Raw genomic sequence first — 13,848 nt, 5'->3', positions numbered from 1 at the left:
CTGTCCTCACTATGGAAACAAGACATCCATCTTCAATTGTTTCGATACATTAGAGCAATGTTTTCACGTCATAATATTACGATGTTTGGGTGAGACTGTTTGTTTATGGGCAAACAGGTATTCTTAAAACTACACAAAGAAACTGTGGAGGTAAGGGTAAAGCATTTTCTATTTTTCCCACCGATCTTAAAAAGTGTTGATGTGTAAATTGTTAAGTCTACATTGTCGACGATTAGATATAAAGAGATATTTGGAACCAGTTTTACGAAAGGTTATTGTGCCCTGTGTAAACCTCCATAATGCCACTGTGTTGGCTTTGACGTTGAAATTAAAAGCTTTTCATTAGATCGTACAATTGTTTACAGCCTTATAAAAAGTAGATAAGACAAACCTAAAACATATTTGATAATTCATCAAATGTACATGTACATGTACAGTAATTTCCAATTTTTTAACGGTAATGCTAAAAATCAAATGTAATTCCTTATGACGGCCTTTTGAAGGCAATACTTGTAAAATCTTTACACCAGGAGCTCATTTTTTTTCAATTCAAGGTGTTTTATTTTTGTCTCATCATTTGTACATAGTGAGGACAAAAGTCAGCGGAGCATGATACATTAAAACACATGCACAAACGCCACCCAAACGGGCCAATAGAGGCACTAAAATCCAGAATAATTCTGTGTAAAAATAAACACAATCGTGTTAAGTTCACAGCAAGTACACTTACGCAGATGCACATGTGTATAACTTGCTTACACTTATAAGTAAACATATACATTTATCCCCACATGGACATCAGGTATATGAGTATAAATACATAAGTTAGCGTAATATACATCATGGAGAAGGAAAAGGTATAATCATAAAATATTTAAAATAACTTATGCTTATCAGGATAAAAATTATGAATATAAGAATAGTTTTCTGTGTGAAAATTTTACAGCCCATAGTACCTAATGAAGACCTAGGGTATTATCGGTAAGCAATATATTCAAATTAGTGGCGGAGCAATCACTGAATAAGGTCGGAAGTTTACTGCGACGAATATCATTACACTGAAGTAGGAAATGGTTTTCATTTCCAACACCATCTGAACAAAAATTACAAAAACGTTGGTTTGCAGGGACTGGTCGGTTACTTTATCGGCCCGTTTCAAACTCCAACTTGAGGGAGCCAGATCTCAAGGAAGCAAGGACGGATCTCCTATGGCGTGGTAGTTGAGTGTAGGGTCTAGAGTATAATTCTGACTATAATCTGTAGATAGTTGTTAAAATGTCAATTAATCCAAAATCAGTAACAACACGTTTCACCTTTCTCTCCCAGAACTTCCCCAGTGCGAGCGACCACTTGTGAATTTTATATACGTTTATCTTCAGGCATGCACCATCAGACGGGCAGTTTCCATGTACAGTTTCAACTGAGGATCCAACCACCCCACATCACCCCACGCAGCCAGATGTTACGTATTTCTTATATACGACATGCTCCGTTCTGAATAGCATATACATCCTGGTATTTACATATTCCATAGCAGTTTTCCAACACAGGTTGCACTACACTGTCATTCAGTCTTGTAAAGACGTTAAAGTGCATAAAGTCCAGCGGAATTGTGAAAAAGCATGGTTTGGCGTCATTATGAACCAGAATCACCCGGGTGCCAGACTGGCACCATTGAGGAACACAAAAAAACAAAATGGCCGCCACCGATTTTCGATTAATTCTGTTTGAGATAATATCTTCATTTCTAATGCACTTACAAACACAATTGTGGTGTCTAATACTATGTTTTCATGGCCAAGGAAACCGATAATTAAAAGTGTACAAATAACACAGGTGTCATATTTTCAATATATGTGGTCGAAATCGTATTTCATCGTAACACTGGTGATTGTTAAATTCTGTCTTTTTGTCCAGGTGATTGTGGCAGCAGCAGGCCATGGATTCTTCCGAAGAGATTACAAGTTGCTTTTTTAAAACTTTGTGCCTCGATTAGGTGGAATGCATTTCCTAATGAGTTTCGTCGGAGCTGTGGGAACTCTTATGAGCAGCACAGTATTTACTGAAATCATGCAAACAACCTTTGGCGGTGTCCTAATCATGCTCACCGGTAAGAAGTTTCCGCAAAACATGAGAGCCTTGCGCATGGTGGTTGAAGAACTTTTGAGGCCAATCATTGTAACAACCGACGATTACAAACAATTGCAGTTCTTCCTTCGATGATAAACCTTTGGATTGATAACTTGATCAAGCCAATCCTCCCGATGGTGGTGTTTTCTAAGACTGGCCTCTCCATCTGTGGGCAGTTGCAAAGATGATTCCCTATTTCTTTGCTTCCAGTCAATGGAACTATGCCAGGTACGGTCTGTACTATCTTCGATCAATGGAGCATCTACCAGACGATCTGCTCAAAGAATTCATGCACGACAAACATGTCATGCATCACAACACAGGCATATGGAACGCCATATATGGTCCGATATGTCTATAGAGTCAACGTTTATGAGATATGTCCATGAGTCTGGCGGATTCCCGGGACTCACTCTGAAGCCATCGGCTTTTACAAGCTAGGCTCTGAGTTTGCATATCTGCAGCCAGCTACGTGGGGATCTAGGGGCGATGAAAGTCAAGCAAAACAGCAGGATCGTCACAACTCACAAAGAAGAGGCCCCAGCAAGGATTACAAGCGACTCATCTGATCGTCAGAAGATTCAAAACGCTCTTCAAAGTTACATCGGTCCTTTGGCAACACACACTCACCCACATGGCCTTGTAAATATCGTGACAGGTCTTCATACGAAAGGCAAGATCAATGGTGATAATTCTCTCCAAATTGGACGACAACAGATGGTGGAATTCGAATCTGGATGACCAACATCCTTCAACAAGTCACTGACCAAGAAAATGACCCTGATCATTAAGACCAAGAAGAGCATAAAGTTGGATGGAAGACCTGTTTACGATACCGAATTGATCTATACCAGAGTCATATGTCTCCAACAATACAGGGATATTGATATCAATGATGTCCTCTCTTACCAACTGACTCCTGTGCCAGCCTCCTTGTATGATGAGAGTGGTGTGATGCAGGCTTAGTCGAAAGCAGTCCTGAAGACGAAACTGCAAGTTGAGAAATCAAGTCGAACTGAAGGTGTTTCAGATGCTGTAATAATCGATGGATGCGCCTTGTTCTGGACTGTACATTGGCCCACAAATGGCACATTTGAGGATTATGTGATCAACTTCATGGGGACCATCAAGTACCACCCGGAGTGTTGTGACGTTTACCTGATTTACATAAAAAGCAGTACAAAGCAAATGACGAGATCCAGTCGCGCAGGTCACGATTCAAGTAAAAAACATCTACTCAACTAACACACAACACTTCAATCGCAAAAAGTTGTGCTCAATGTAACCTACAACAAAGGACAGCTGATCGATTTGATTTGTCAGTATCTGATGACCCACATTGTAGACAACCAGGCCAAACTGGTTATCACCGTAAAAGATCCCACGCCAGTACAAATATGGAAAAATTCTACTCTCCAGAGACAGGATCTCACAACACAACATGAAGAAGCAGACGTCATCATTATCCATCACTTAGTTCGAATTGTGTCAGGTGTCAGTAGTAACTCACTCATCAAAGTGATTTGCGACGATACAGATGTCTTTGTGCTGTTGGTTCATTTCTACATCGAGGAAAAGATGACAGTCAGTGTCAGCATGGAGAGTCCTTGTGCTGGGAGGACGAACGTAGACATTCGCCAAACAGCACTGAAACACAAAAGCATCGCCAAATATCTGCCTGCTGTACACGCTCTAACCGGTTGCGACACTGTATCGTATTTGTTTGGCATTGGAAAGGCCACAGCGTTGAAGGTACTGATGGCTGGACATCAACCCTCCTTACTTGGTCAGCTGGAAGCAGACAAGGCTGAGATGATATCTCGTGCAACTACCTCTATTGCTGCCTGTTATGGTTCAAAAGTGGTAGGTAACATGACCACACACCGGTATCAGTTGTGGCAGTCAAAGATGGCAAACTCCAAGATTACATCTGCGCCAAAATTGAAGTCGTTGCCCCCATCGCACGATACCTTTGGTCAGCATGTACATCGCGCTCACCATCAAGTCATGATATGGAAATCGGCCACTCAGTCAGAGCCTCCCAACTTGGTTCCCCTCAAGTATGGATGGCAAGAAGGTGAGGACTGAACAGAAGGATGACAAATCATTCAAAAACATTCGCGCGAACGCACCTCTTGTTAAGGTGTGGTGTTCTGGACAGCAGCACGTGGCGCATGCGCAAATGTGTCCCCAGGCTTGTCACTTTATAGTCATGCTTGGTGGAGAGCAGCCACGTTGCTGGTGGTTGCCTCTGACAGTGTGAAATCAGGGCACAATTGTAGTATTTGTAAAGTCAAGTGAGGACTAAAACCAAATAAGGGTTTTTCATAGTCAAATAAGGATCAAAACATTGTCAAATAAGGACTAAAACATTGTCAAATATGGACAAATCGTGGTAAGTAGTGATTTTAGGAATTGTTTCTGAAATCAAGGGTTAATTCAAATATGGTGTAAATTTGAGTTTCAGTTATTAAACAGACATTAACTTTTAAGTTTTGTTGAGTTATTTTTTAAGACTTCCACTGCGTATCACACCATTGTGTCCAACTACACTTCCACCAGATGTGTCTGCTGCACCTGTCACCATTGATCCAGTGTGGATGCTCCAGGAGCAGGCGATGTCCCTACGGGAGGTATGGGTGTGTAGCAGCACAGATGTCATGTTCGATGTTTTGCAATTGAAACGCTGAACCAGGCTGCTGTTACGAACGAGGGCAGTAGCTGCTAATCAGGACGAGGATGACGAAGACTGACCATTGCGTGATGCTTTAACAGTAAAGTTATTAATGTTGCCTATACTATTGTGTGCACTGTTGTTTCATATGCAACTATTACATGTATTGTATTAAATTTTGAGAGTTCATCAAAGTCTATCTCTTAGTGATCATTGCATTGAATTGGATTTGGTTTTTTAACGCCACTCAACATCAAAGGTCATACCGTGGCGGTCAGTTATACCGGCGGAGTAAACCTGGATTGTCAGGGGTAACTGACCGGCTTTCCCACATACAGTGTAAAAAGAAAGAGGAGAGGGCTGCTTCCCACCCGGACGCGAATTGAACCAGGGATCTTCGGTAAATCCGCATGACTGTGGAACCTCAAAATAGCCAATGTTCATATTGAAATGATGGTCACCTTGAAAATATGACCCAAGTTTTATTTGTACACTTGACCATAAAAACAAAGTACTAGACACAACAATTGTGTTTGCAGGTGCATTAGAAGTGACGATATTGCCTCACAAAGAATTAGGAGGTAATCCGTGGCAGCCATTTTGTTTTTCGCCTCTAAAAAAAATCCTCAACGGTGCCAGTCTGGCAACTACCTGATTCTGGTTCGGGATAGCTCAGAGATGATGAATCAACCAAAAAACTTCATAATGACGCTCAAGCATGCTTCTCCTGAAAATGGCCGCTTGGCATCTAGACTAATATCACCACAAAAGAAGAAATTATGGCCTAGGAAACCCAGTGCTCTGGAGGCAGATTTGACCAGTTCCCTTATATTGTGACAATATTTATATACTGAGTCAAATTAAAACTACACATTTTTAAAAGTAATCCCATATATGATATACAACGGACAAATGTATCAGAGAAGGTAATTTTTAATCATTAATGTCAAAAAAAGGATTTTGATTAACAGTGGTAACCATAATTTGTTCCAAGCACCTACGGTATTCGGTAATAACATCAACAGTTTAAATCATAAGTCCCAAGCACGAGAATCTGATGGCACAAGTTCAGTAGCGTGTATGGCCACCATGTGCGTTGACAACTACCACACAACGCCTTCGCTTGGACCTTGTGATGCTTGTGAACACATGATTGGGAAGACGACGCCATTGTTGCTGCAAAATGGTGCCAAGATCTTGCAAATTCTGTGGTTGGTTCTGGATAGTGCGCAGACTTCTGCCAATAGCATCCCAGACGTCTCCGATGGGATTGAGGTCGTGAGACCTTGACGGCCAGTCCATGACGTTGACTCCCGCATTCTGAAGGAAATTCCTTGTCAAAATTGCTGTGAGGGGTCTGGCATTGTCGTGTTGGGAGATCAAACCGGGTCCATGTGCTGCCATAAAAGGCAGAAGTTCAGGGGCCAGTACATGGTCGCGGTAAGCAGCAGAGTTGAGGTTGCCACGGATGACAAGAATCCTTGAACGTGCATTGCCACTGAAATCACCCCACACCATGACACTTCCGCCTCGAAATCTGTCAACTTCCTGTACACAACACTGGGCGTAACTTTCATGACGGCGCCTCCACACCCTCGCCCTACCATCAGCAAATCGAAGATTTAATCGGGATTCATCACTGAAGACGGCTTGAGTCCATCGTAAGTGTCGCTGTGTCCACAGTTGACGTCTGTGTAATTGAGTCAGAATCGGCCCGCAGTATGGCCGTCGTGCTTGAAGGTGAGCAGCTCTCAGACGGTTTCGAACAGCTTGCGCACTCAGTCTACCCCTAAACAGTTCATTTCTGGTTGATGTAGCCGTCAAGAATCGGTTACCGAGGTGACGTCAGACAATCTGACGATCCTCTGCATGTGACGTCACACGTGGTCGACCTGGCCTAAGGCGATCAGCGGTGGTACCCGTTTGCTGTAGGCGCGTCTGTAAATCATAAACAGTCCGTCGACTACAACCGATCGTCCTTGCGATTTCAGCTACGGACGTTCCCGTCTGCAACATGCCAATGGCACGTTCACGTTGCACATTTGAAAGGCGTGGCATGACAAATGGCCGTAAAGGCTTTTGTTTTCTTGTGTTTTTTTTGGTAATGATTGCTAACAAGTATGGCTGAAAACACGTGCGGTATTATGGCCACGTGACCAGTTGCACGTGAAAAACCACTTTTGCCACTATAGTGCTGTGCACATGATTTTGATCGATTTACCTGCACAAAAACGGGTGTTATCTGAAGACAATACGTGGCCATTACTGTTCAAATACACAATAAGGGCCCACAATGATAACTGGTCAAATTGTTAAAATTTTAGGATTGTGAAGTTTTTAAATTGGTTCAGTATATTTATGAATATGTTTCTGTATATCTGCAGTACTCTCCACATATATATTGATATATACAGTTATGTCTATAATCAGACAATATATGTATTGATAGATTCACTTAGGCAATGTACGTATTGCCTGAGACTTGACTACATATGCTAATATCACTCGTGAGAAAACTGTACAAATCCCTTGTAAGAATCAGAAAAAAGGCGTAGTTGTTAAACCAATCCATTCCAAGGATTTTGAGGCCAGGTCGACATGGTCAACATGCAGTCAATGGCGATTGGCTCATGCAAGTGGATACTGGTATGTCAGGACCAGACGCTGGCGTTCAGCTAACCCCAGATCTTCAGAGTGATAATGGTAGTGAATGTACTAGGTCTGTTATCATTGAGCACCAGCTTCTACGGCCTGACCTTCTGGTGGAAACCTAAACATCACAAATCCAAGGTTCAGGTGAACGTTTAAACTGTGACGTAAAGGATATGCTACTTCGAGGTTATGGGACAATGATTCAAAAGACTGTCTTATTGGACGTCGTTTTGTCCACATCCCCAAAAATACCAACAGCCATCACTCTGTTATCAAACAATAACAATACAAAGCCTTGTTTGGTTCTGAAGCCAAAGATGGACTCCGTTCCAATTCCCTACCAACAGAACTTCTGGAGAGAATGGTGTCTGAAGACGTCCTTATTGCAGTATACTCTCCCACAAACCAGACAAGTGAAATCGCCACATCGTTTCAACTGGCATGTGAAAACGCCACAACACCAGAATCAAAAGAGCCCCCGAAGATGTCCCCAAGGCTCAGCTAAGGACCACTGAATTGAACATCAACATCTAATGGTCAACTTGCACAGGCTGAACGCATGGTCAAGCGTAGTCTGTTACTGTCAACCCTTGTGATAATGTAACAGTTCCCGCTTGTTGACCGTGGTAAAGGCGACCCTCGTAATGTCATGTAGGCATGAGACGACAATGACCTGTATCGGGTAATTGTTCGTGCAGGACTCCTGAAGGGACACCACAGCAAAAAGCAGTTGGGCCTGAGCAGTACAGTACTGAGGACATGTGTAAGACGAAGAGGTGGAGCCCCGTCAGGCAGTGCAGAATGAGTCAAAGTGCGGTGGTCAGGGATTTGCCAAATGTAAATGTGAAGTAAGTGGCAAACAGTGTCAAACAAATAGACGCACATGTTACAAAGCAGGTTTCAGATGCAAAAGCAGGTGCCACTGCAGTCTTACCTGTGCCAACAAGAACTGTTAAAATTTAGACTGATATAATATTGGTTCACTTGTAACAACTGCGAAACTTACATGTATGTGCAAACAATGTCACTTAGTCATATATTTGTTAACATTAGATTCTGTATGTTCTCTTACTGAACTGCATGTTATGTCAATAACGATAAGTAACATAAAAAATGTCTGAAAAAACAATCAAGTCATCGTGAAAACATTTTTAATTACTTACAGAAGTTACTTTGATCTTCGTAAGATCAAAATAGAACCAAATTAAAAATAAGGAGATTTAATAAAGGAGTCTAATTCATTTCAGTCAATCTGTCTAAAATCAATTTACATTCTTCAGGCAATATGTATATTGACTGAAAATGTCCATCAATATGTACATTGCCTGAGCGAACAAGTCAATATACATATTGCCTGATTGTAGACATTGACTTTAACATATGTTACTGTATATATACTCACACGCAAAAGAAACGTAAGTGGTTTTAAGCAAATAGGAACGATAAATTGATACGTGTTCTAGCATGTAGTGAAGCCTGGTGGTGTTATCAATATTTTTGGTTTCATTTTGTAAGCCCCGAGTAAAAACGCAACATAAAAAAACGAATCGCCAAAATGCACCATTTCAATGAATATGTGGGTATCATGCACCCATTTCTCGATAAATCGAAAATGCACGAACTGTCACGGACTGTAGTGGGTCTTAAACTGTGGCCGATTCTTGGACCTACCACTCCTTGGTCAACAATGCCACGCCTAACTCAAATTCAGAGAAACCAGGCTATCGGACGTTTGGAAGCTGGAGAGTCTGTCATCGACAAGCACGACCTCAGTGGCCATAGGGTCATCGCAATTGGCGTCATCGTGAGAGGAGGCGTGTCATCTTCTTCGCTTTTGTGTCTCCCATGCAGACGGAAGAGTCAGAATTTGGCGGCGTCGAGGTGATCGTTTCGCTGACCGAAATATTGTGGAAAGGGATCCATGGGGTGGACCTAGCGTCATGATATGAGCAGGGATTGGACTTAATGCGAGACTTGAACCCATGTGCTTTCTGAATGTTGGTCAAGGTCGGGGACACGACGTCACTGCTCAGCAGTATATCGACCAAGTGATCAGACCCCACGTTGTTCAATTTTTTGCGCAACATCAACAACACATTTTCCAGCAGGGCAACGCTCGTCCCCATGTTGCCAGAGCTACCATGGCCTTTCTGCAACAACACAACATCCGCCCTCAGCCCTGATCTGAACCCCATCGAACACTTGTGGGATGAGGTTCAAAGCCGTCTGCATTATGTGCGCCCAGTCCCTACAACTGCCGATGAACTACGCACAGCTGCTCTGGATGTGTGCAGGATGATCACTATGGCCTTGACAAATCGTCTGATCCACTCAATGTACAGGAGATGTGTTGCAGTGATCAATGCTAATGGTCGTCACACCAGGTATTGACTGACATTTTGGGTATTGACCCGAAACTGTGTAAGCCCTTAACATTTGAAAAAAACAAACAATTATGTCATCTGCCTTTTAATCCATTAAACTGTCTTCAGACAAATTTTTGTCAATCTTGCTCTATTAGTATTTCTTGTCTTTACTGTTGAAAATAAATAACATGTATACTGCACACTCGACTTGCGTTTCTTTTGCGTGTGAGTATATAATATCACTGGAAAAACGGTAGCATCATTGCGAAAATTAAAATTAGACCAAAGATCTCACATAGGAAAAGCCAGCCAGGTACAGGAGGAATGCGCCGAAGAACAATGTGAAAAATTGCTCTGCTATATTTGACGGCCCAACTTGCCACACTTCCAAAGAAACGTCCTATTTGGAGACGGGGCGATAAACATTGTGGGACAGAAGGGGACAGGAGAACCTTAAATTGGTGGGGCAAAAACACGTTTGTCAGCTGCATGAGAAATTAATTTCACTGTTCCTTTAAATGTCCTTTTTGGGACAATATAAAATCAATATAAAATGTGCAGACAATCGTGCATGATACCCAAACTTAGATACTCGTATCTTAGAGATCAGTTCAAACATTCGATTATAGCTGCTATTTTTTAGATTTAAGGATAAATATCCGGAAAAGGTAACGGATGGCAAACTTGCAGACCTGTTGAAACCCCATTCACCGAAAACTTAAGGAATTTAGCTTCTTATCCGACATCGAACTTGAAAACTGTTTTTCTCCTTAAAATATTCAAAGAAATCCAATCGTATTTTAAGAGAAAAGGCGATTTTGATTTTGAGCTGTTTGGTATGAAATAAAAAAATGGCATCATTGTACATTTGTACATGTTATAAAAAATATTGTTTAAAGCTACCGTTTATAACTGCACTTGCTTAAATAACTGTACATAACTTGATAGACACAATTTTTATGGATAACAACTTCTTTAATACTGTGAAAAGCGACAGCGGTATAAGGATCTATACCGAAACGTCGCTTTTTACAGTATTAAAGAAGTTGTTATCCATAAAACTTGTGTCTATCTTGTCATCTGTCAACTTCAAAGTAAAGCCTATCAAACAAATTTGTACATAACTTGTATGTTGACGTATATTTAGTATAATTCGAAATAAAGTCCAAGTTTTTACTCATTATCTTTGCAACATTATTCATTGTCTGATTATGTAAGTATGTCAGGTGAAGGTCAATGTGACCTTACCCAATCCTAAAATTGTGTAATGTGGACACGGAAAGATAAGTTTCTATTAAACTTCTCGGACAGTCTAATTTGATGCAAATTCCGATCAGAAGGACTATGAGCATAAACCGATGATAATGCCCTGTGAGATGTTACTCTGCAGGGCACAGAGCAAATAAGCAGACAATATGTAGGTTTTGATAAATGACTCACCGTGCTTACGCCATTAATATTCCCCACCTCGCTCTCTGCAATCTGATTTTCGTTCAGTGCATGCAACGAATTATGAGCATACACGTTTTTATCAGAATGGATGTCTTATGTCACACTTGCCATTCGGCGAAGCTAGTGGTTGATTACAAACATTAATCTTAGGGACAAGGGACAGACAGACAGAGTTAAGTTTAACATTCTTAATTATAAAGACATGTTTTAAAAATACAGAAATAGCATAGATCATGTCATGATTTTCAGAGTTCAGCAGATTTATAATTAACTGACGGTCTTTGAAAATACCTTGCAACGCGGGGAGACTATTACACTATGTAATCTATACCTTAAATGGGAATACGTTTCACATATAAGTAAGACATGGTATTCATCCTCTATTTCTCCGGATGAACAGTTTGTACAAATAGTGTTCACAATATCACTGTCTTTGGACCTGTGACATACATTTACATTAAAATGTGCAAAGAAATTCTAAGTTTACAATAAGCGCCGATTCAACTTTTATCGTTTAAACAAGTGAAATATCTTTCATTCTTTAACATTGATTTTAATTTGCTGTAATTCTAAGATAAAGTAGTAGAGAAATACTTCGGTGCCACTGTTGACAAAATATATCCTTTAGTCTGCCTAAATGAATATAAAAATAACTGTGGATCTCCCACATCTTGGGAAATTCATATACATATGAAAGCCACAATCAAGTAATAGATTTCTCACTTCTGAAACCCATTTTTCCCCATTATCATCAAGTACCTTTAACATTTTGTAATACTGATATGGGTAGCTATCAGGCATCATTCTAAGTAACTTTATCCAATACTATATTACCCTTAATTGGCTGGCTACAAAAATATTACTTAAGCCTGTTTCACTAAGGATTACCTTGTTTGAGACAAACGTACCAACACATAGAAAACATTTAAAATATGAAGTGTGAATTTTTTTAATTGCAGTGTAATACTTAGCACGCTTTATTTTAGAACCATTCAAAAGTACAACAAACATATGTCAGTATGGAACTTTGCAAGGTTCGCTTCATTGTCTCCAGTGGTGTCCTTTTAAAGATTACGTATGACAATTCTTTGCTGGACACTTCAATGTCTGTCATATACGTATGTAATGCATACTGTCCGAACTGATATTTGAGTATATACAGTGACATGTTTTGTTTGAAGGCGATTATCCTTGTGCCATTATGCCAATCTTCCTAACCATGGAGTTCTTGTTTTACTTTTTCATGGTTGAATGGAGATAAATGTATAATATAACACACGTACCTGGGGAACATATACGTGATTAAAAGTACATGTATCTGGACACATTCGTAGACAAACAAAGCTGGAACACTTTTACTGATTTATGTTTTCCATGAATTAATTACAATATATGGGTAAATTCAGATCTTTTGGTGTTCACAAGACTGCACTGTTGTCTTGTCTCTGAGTACCAGACTGTCTGCCCCTACTTATGGTCACAAGTACTGCGACATATTGTTATCGTGCATATATTTCTTGATACTTTTTATATTTTTCACAAATTAACCTTCACAAAGGACATCTTAAAGTCGCACGTCATTTGGCACATTTCTGGCATTACTATCGATGTGTGCTATGCCTAATGACTAGCGAATTTACTATTTCCTCTCTTAAGGTTAATTTCTGTGAAAAATATAAAAATGTTCTGGTTCGCCACGCGCGCGCTCAGCTGTAAACACGCTATATCATATAAATGTTGACAGAATGTTCTTGTTTTCCAGCAGCATTACAGATATAGAATGCCATGGTGAGCAATGAGCCGAGACCTTTCCCCTACTTAACACGTCTGAGCGGTGATAGTGCGTCAAAGCGTAGGCCGCCGATCACGTTGGCTGAACTTGGCCAGGCGCTGCAAGAGGAGTGGGATAGACTCCCTCAAAACCAGTATCCATTCATATAGTAGCAAGTGTAATAACTGTCGGACCTGTACCAGTAACTATTTATATAGTAGCTAGTGTATTACTGTCGGACCTATACCAGTAACTATTCCTATAGTAGCAAGTGTACTACTGTCGGACCTGTGCCAGTAACTATTCCTATAGTAGCTATTGTATTACTGTCGGACCTGTGTCAGTATCTATTCCTATAGTAGCTAGTGTATTACTGTCGGACCTGTGCCAGTAACTATTCCTATAGTAGCTATTGTATTACTGTCGGACCTGTGCCAGTATCTATTCCTATAGTAGCTAGTGTATTACTGTCGGACCTGTGCCAGTATCTATTCCTATAGTAGCTAGTGTATTACTGTCGGACCAGTGCCAGTATCTATTCCTATAGTTGCTAGTGTATTACTCTCGGACCAGTGCCAGTATCTTTTCCTATAGTTGCTAGTGTAATACTGTCCGACCTGTGCCAGTATCTATTCCTATAGTAGCTACTGTATTACTGTCGGACCTGTACCAGAAACTATTCATATAGTAGCTAGTGTATTACTGTCGGATCTGTGCCAGTAACTATTCCTATAGTAGCAAGTGTATTACTGTCGGACCAGTGCCGGTATCTATTCCTATAGTAGCTAGTGTATTACTGTCGG

The sequence above is a fragment of the Haliotis cracherodii genome, unplaced genomic scaffold (genome assembly GCF_022045235.1).
Source record: "Haliotis cracherodii isolate W230 unplaced genomic scaffold, xgHalCrac1.p SCAF_29, whole genome shotgun sequence".
Taxonomy (NCBI): Eukaryota; Metazoa; Mollusca; class Gastropoda; order Lepetellida; family Haliotidae; genus Haliotis; species Haliotis cracherodii.
The sequence above is the reverse complement of the archived record's forward strand: the minus strand, read 5'-3'. Positions refer to the sequence as shown.